We start from the raw sequence: 7266 nt of genomic DNA on the forward strand, positions 1-7266 counted from the left end.
TTATCAGCATGTCATCAAACTGCTGAATTTTCACGGCAAGGAATTCGAAAGATCTCCGTCAGAATTTTTTTCATTTGCACTTCATTGAACAGTGTGACGTGACGTTTGTAGGAACACGCTATGCTGGGAAAACTCTTTTATGGATAGTGTCAATGGATACGAACCAGAAAGCTTTAATAGAATTTAGGTTTTCAAAACGGCTTCAAAAATTCTCTCTATTCCTTCATCTAGACTCCTCTTGTGTTTTACAATGTTCTAATGGGTAGAGCAGATTGTAGGCAGTGTGGAGAACAGAGGAACTCTAATTATTATTAATAAATTTTTTAAATAATTACTTACAGATTTATTATTGTTTTTCAATCTACATGTATCATAATTTTGTATACCTTACAAATAAATCTTTAGTAAAATCGATTGCTTGCAATATAATCTTCAGAAAAGTTTGAAAATTTAAATATTTTTTCTTCTATTCTGAAAAGCTTGTCATCAGAATGATTATATTGAAGAATTTAAAGAATTATTATATTATTTTTTAAGAATTTTATTCAATTTTATCTTTTCTTTCCAATCCAAGGCCAGAACAGGGATAGGGAACAAATGTTCACCTCCAATCTCTCACTTATGGAAATAATACAATTTTTTTTCACTGAGGGAGGCCCTTCTGTACATCTATCATATATAAATTAGGTTTAACCAGCGGTTCTCAATCATTTTTGACTCGGGGACTCCGATTGGTAACTAGCCACTGGGTTTGAAAAAATGTGAGATTCAGATTGAAACAGAGTTTCAGGGTTGTTTACTCTTATTCAAATCTCGAGTTTCATTTGTATGACTTATACATTTATACAATATTTTGTGTAGCACCTTTGAACGTTTTTCTATTTTACATGTTATTTTTCAAGTATGCCCACAAATATTATTGTATTCATTTGGTTTGAGCATTGTCTTTGCAGCTATTCTGGCAGTTCTTGTGTCGATCCCTGCATAAATAGATTTGAAAGGATCTTGAAGCTTGGTATTCCAGTTCGGCTTATTGCATACATCTTCAGTTGGTGATGATAATGATGTCAATATTCCTTAGGTCAATTCAAAAAAAAAAAGGAATGTGGATTCATATGAAGCAGATCATGGTAAGTTCTGGTGATGAAATTGTCACTTTCATGGTCTACGTATATTTCTTGGATTATTCTATTCATTTATAAATGCAGCACAATGAAAATCCGGTGTTGTAGAACGATAGGTGGACGATTGTCCGTACAGCAATAATAATGTTGTCCCCGAATACTCTGGTTCCCGGGCACTTTGAATAATGTTACGTATTTCTTCTATAATGATAAATCTCGTATACAATCATATTTTTCTGTTGTTCCTCGAGCATCATTAGAGTATAAGATTTTTGCTGTATTTTCAACTTTTTTGGAAAAAAAAGATGTGTGTTTTTTTCTTTCACATACTCAGAACACATACTTTGTTAAGCTGAATCTTGGATTGTGGCTGTTGACGCACTCCGCGATGTTATGAAAAATCAAGCAATCATCAGTTTTTGCAAGTTGTTTTTCATGCAATTATTACACAATTTTGTATCAGCATGTCATCAAACTGCTGAATTTTCACGGCAAGGAATTCGAAAGATCTCCATCAGAATTTTTTTCATTTGCACTTCATTGAACAGTGTGATGTGACGTTTGTAGGAACACGCTATGCTGGGAAAACTCTTTTATGGATAGTGTCAATGCATACGAACCAGAAAGCTACAATAGAATTTAGGTTTTCAAAACGGCTTCAAAAATTCTCTCTATTCCTTCATCAAGACTCCTCTTACAGATTTATTTTGTTTTTCAATCTACATGTATCATAATTTTGTATACCTTACAAATAAATCTTTCGTAAAATCGATTGCTTGCAATATAATCTTCAGAAAAGTTTGAAAATTTAAAGATTTTTTCTTCTATTCTGGAAAGCGTGTCATCAGAATGATTATATTGAAGAATTTAAAGAATTATTATATAATTTTTTAAGAATTTTATTCAATTTTATCTTTTCTTTCCACTCCAAGGCCAGAACAGGGATAGGGAACAAATGTTCACCTCCAATCTCTCACTTATGGAAATAATACAATTTTTTTTCACTGAGGGAGGCCCTTCTGTACATCTATCATATATAAATTAGGTTTAACCAGCGGTTCTCAATCATTTTTGACTCGGGGACTCCGATTGGTAACTAGCCACTGGGTTTGAAAAAAATGTGAGATTCAGATTGAAACAGAGTTTCAGGGTTGTTTACTCTTATTCAAAACTCGAGTTTCATTTGTATGACTTTTACATTTACACAATATTTTGTGTAGCACCTTTGAACGTTGTTCTATTTTACATGTTATTTTTCAAGTATGCCCACAAATATTATTGTATTCATTTGGTTTGAGCATTGTCTTTGCAGCTATTCTGGCAGTTCTTGTGTCGATCCCTGCATAAATAGATTTGAAAGGATCTTGAAGCTTGGTATTCCAGTTCGGCTTATTGCATAAATCTTTAGTTGGTGATGATAATGATGTGAATATAACTTTGGTCAATTCAATAAAAGAGGGAATGTGGATTCATATGAAGCAGATCATGGTAAGTTCTGGTGATAAAATTGTCACTTTCGTGGTCTACGTATATTTCTTGGATTATTCTATTCATTTATAAATGCAGTACAATGAAAATCCGGTGTTGTAGAACGATAGGTGGACGATTGTCCGTACAGCAATAATAATGTTGTCCCCGAATACTCTGGTTCCCGGGCACTTTAAATAATGTTACGTATTTCATCTATAATTATAAATCTCATATACAATGATATTTTTCTGTTGTACCTCGAGCATCATTAGAGTATAAGATTTCTGCTGTATTTTCATCTTTTTTGGAAAAACATAGCCACTATAGTGATCTCTAAATATTTCGCGGATGTAAGTGCTCTGGAAATGTGTCTGGGCCGCTTAAGTGCTCTGAAACTGTTCCACGCATCACTTAAATAATCTGTGAATTTTCCCTCGGGTAACTTGAGTGATGTAGAACCACACTGGGGGCCACTTAATTGCTCTAAAACTACGTCACTCATGGGATCTCTAAATGTGTAACTGATCGCTTAAGTGTTCTGGAACTGTGTCCCGGGTCATTTAAGTGATCTGTAAATTTGCCGCTTAGTTTCAATTAAAAAAATTATTTTTTTGCATTAAAAAAATAAATTTTTGATCGTGTGAGAGCCCTCTATGCCCCCCCCCCCCCCGTGTACGTCTGTGATCCCACTAATATGCGTTAGGTTTCAGAGGGGCAGAGCTGATGACGAAATTTTGCTGACAAAGGGGGGAGGGGGTAAGCATTTTGCTGACAAGGAGGGGGAGGGGATCAAAAATGGCTATAAATTTGCTTACGTAATACTTGAACAGCCCCTTTTGTGGTTCTCTTTGTGTAGGACACCTCTGTCTATCAGTTCAAACCAGTCTAAAATGAACATTGGACTGTGCAGGAGACGAATTGTAGGAATGGGGGAAAGGAAGAGGAGTCAACTCTTTTGGTAAAAAAAAGTAATGTGGAAAAAATAAATGAATAAAATATTTTCTTTATCATCATAATAAACATCTTTCAATTACCAGTTTTTTGATATTTATTTAGATAAATTGCGTAATTAAAATTCAATAGCAATTCAAATTAATGATAATTTTATTTTCAATTAAAAACCGCAACTTTATTTATAATTATGTTGAATCTCAAGAAGATTGATATTCGTCCAAATGACTATTCGTCCCATCCCCAATCGATATATTAGTTTCATGTGCCTATTTCTAATGAGATGTGAAGCAGGGTGTGTCCAGTCTTTCAATTTGTATGTAAGATATTTATACATGAATAAAAAAGGAAATGGAATCTGTCATAAGTAAGAGTGTGGGAGACTAATAGTATATTGTCTTACTAATATAAATGTGAAGTGATAAGCTGAGTTGGTTTTCTTCAATTGTCAAAATTTATCTTGTCTCTGAAACAGATGCATGATTGAATGAGATTAACAGATCATTATATTGATTAAAGTGTATAGATATGCGATTGAACTTACTATTGAAGTTGCTGCTTGGTTTTCTACACCCACACATTTTAAAACCTCTCCTTTGGTCCCGAACAGTGCCATTCCTTTGAATGTCTTTGCCATTCATGAATTTTGATTTTACGAACTATCTGTTCAGGTCTGTAGAAGTAATTACCAACTGTGTAATGCATGTGATCGTTTTTAAATTTTTGTGAGTTGCTTTGCTTCCAAAAGAATGAAGGTAAATAGTTTTAACTTTTCAATGATTTTCTAATTTGTGTTTTCAATCTCTAGTCCGTTTCATGTTATCGATTGTGACACCTAATTCTGCTCACTCCTATTGTTTATAAATGCAAAATGACTTTTACTGTCCCCAGCGTATGTCTTATAATCCAGGAAAATTTTTTATTGAAATTTTCACAGTATCATTTGAAAGCTATTTTTTTATGACGGTGTGTTCATCACTTTTAATGTTATTTGAACTTAAAAATTATGTTTTGATGTTTCAAGAAGAAGGGGAGGGTATCACACAGGTTATGTATAGCAAATGGTGGGGGGGGGGGGGTGTCCACTTCTACCCTACTATGCCAATAATAAAACTTTTGGAACAAGGTGATCGTCTCTTTGTAATTTAATGTTCTGTGCAGTATATATTAATTTGCTGATGAACTAATTTCTTTTCATCTTTTTAGGAAGAAGAGTTGTTGGACATATCTCTTGGTTTTACTATCTTCTACAATTTTCTCCCTGCTACTTCAAACAGAACTCTGATTGAGACTGAGGATGAAGGTTGAAATCTCAGCTGGCTGGAGTGTGTTGCTCATGTTAGTTGGCTGCAATGTGCAAGTTCCTCATCTAAGTTTTCTGCAATTTGTGCTACCCATCTTAGCTGGTTGCAATTACTCCCGTTGCTTATCTCAGTTGGCTACAACGTGTGAGATCTTCATCTTAAGTTTTCTGCAATTTGTGCTACCCATCTTAGCTGGTTGCAATTACTCCCGTTGCTTATCTCAGTTGGCTACAACGTGTGAGATCTTCATCTTAAGTTTTCTGCAATTTGTGTGTTACCCATCTTAGCTGGCTGCAATTACTCCAGTTGCTCATCGCAGTTGGCTGTAGTGTGTGTTGCTCATTTCAGTTGGTTGCAGTGTGTATGTTATGCTACAATTTTTTTTTCTGGTTTATGTTTCCGTGAAGTTATGAGACTTTGCATTAAGTGAATACTCATTTAATTGAAATACTTATGCAGCAAATAGTTAGCTAAGATGTGATGGCAGGTAAGTCTTGTTTAATACTTTGTTGGTTGAAAACAGCGTTTTCGTTCCTAAATAAATTTTTTAGCTTTCATTTTGTATTTTTTCAAGTGAATACAAACTGTAAATCAGCTGTCTGACCAATATTGCTGTGTATGAGTTAGGTATGCTTCATGAACATAATTGATTATTTTTCTTTTGGAGCATTTTTTCACATAATTGCAAAAACATTCTTACCCTACATGATAAATGTATTTTTCAGCTCCAGTGATAACATAATGCAATATAAGTACTTGGATATAATCAATTTTAACGAAAGATAATCATAAAACAATAATTCATAATTGTATATATTCACTCTTTTAAAAAAAATAAATTATATATATATATATATTGACTACCAAACCTTTCAAAAATTGCAGTGCATTCTTTTATACTTGACCATAAGTGTTTGTAGCTATTCAGAATTTTTTTGATTTGCTATTTGTTCCATGCAGTTGTAGAGGGTTCATTATTTCGAAGTTGTCTAGCTTCTTTTTTTCATGAGTTTCATACCAAGTTTCTAGTTATGCTTTGAGTTTTTTTTATATAGAGTTAGTTTATGGTGTTTTGTGTCTTTTTGTTTCATCCTTTTTTTTCTCTTCATCATGAAAATTGTGATTTTTTGGCTTAATTTGTTTCTTATCTTATCTATCATTTGTTGGTTTTTTGAGGTTCTTTTCGTATTGTTTCTGAGATTAGAAAAAAAAATTCTGAATGGCTTGCAAACAATTATGACAAAATGAACCATATCATATATGTTGTCGTCCTAATTTGCTCCCAGTTGTCCTAATTTTTTTGAAATGTTCTACTTTCTAGATTTTATCCTATTTTTTTTTACTAAAATTTGTGTAATTTTTTATTAAGGAGGGAATCATTGATATATATTGCCAAATATTATAAATGTTGTAGATTGCAAGTAATAATTCTGTTAAAGTAGAAATTATATAGTTTTTAAGGTTATTTGGGGGGGGGGGGGGCGGGGGTTATTATGTGTGTGGATTATTTTGTTTATAAATTTTTCTTTTACTTAGTTTGATATTCAACAAGTAAAATAGGCATTAAAAACTTGAGTGAGAATAAGAACGTAAACAGCTATTTGTTGTAATACAGAAAGGCAAAGAATAATACAAACAATAAAGTTCCTCAAATAAATATTTAAAATATGTGTGTACATATATGCAAGGAAGAAAAAAAAAGGCAGGAGAACTTCCATACCTGAGCAAGTATTTTGCATTGAAACGATGTAAGGTTTTAGATTGATATTATTTGCACACACATTTAATTTTAAAAGTTTGAAATAATTAAAATGTGAATGATGAATTTGATGGTTGGAAAAAACTGTTTAAACATGGACGTTTTAATTTTGAAAGTGTGAAATAATTAAAGTATGAGTGTTTTATTTCAGTTATAGATCTTGAAAATTATTTTAACTGGGACACATTTTAATTTTAACAAAATAAAATTATTCAAACATGAATGTTTTGATTTTTAAAGTTGAAATTAATTATTTTGTTATTTAGAATTATGAAATGTTTCATTCTAGTTATTTTAACATTTAATTTCAATTTAATTTGAGTTTAATATATTAATCTGAAATGTTGAAGAAAATAAAGCAGGTTGGTTAAATCCAATTTTTCTAATTTCAATCCAATTTCTATGATTCATCGCTTAACATTACAAACAAAATTTTCTTTCTTTCCTTCTTAGGATGAAAAGGATACCATCAAATGTAAGCACTTATGTTCGTTAGTGCGATGTATCGAGACCTCATATTATCTATAGCAATCATTTAATTTGATTAGCGCTCATTAATTTTTTTTAAAATTGCTTCATATTCAAAAGAGTCGTACGGTCTCGATAGCAGTGAACGATAGCATCACGCTGGCAGTGAACTGTCCTAATTTTTATCTTC

General features: G+C 32.3%; 1 long non-coding RNA gene across 1 annotated transcript; it reads left to right on the forward strand.

The window, feature by feature from the left end:
- Positions 1-2043: 2043 nt before the first annotated feature.
- On the forward strand, positions 2044-6758 carry LOC149070687 (uncharacterized). The gene is made up of 2 exons (XR_016195031.1): positions 2044-2612; positions 4752-6758. It is a non-coding gene; the product is annotated as an uncharacterized LOC149070687 (long non-coding RNA).
- The last annotated feature ends 508 nt before the right edge of the window (positions 6759-7266 follow it).

This window comes from Pholcus phalangioides, unplaced genomic scaffold, assembly GCF_987345545.1.
Source record: "Pholcus phalangioides strain wild (caught in Gottingen) unplaced genomic scaffold, Ppha-v1.0 ptg000021l_1, whole genome shotgun sequence".
Classification (NCBI taxonomy): domain Eukaryota; kingdom Metazoa; phylum Arthropoda; class Arachnida; order Araneae; family Pholcidae; genus Pholcus; species Pholcus phalangioides.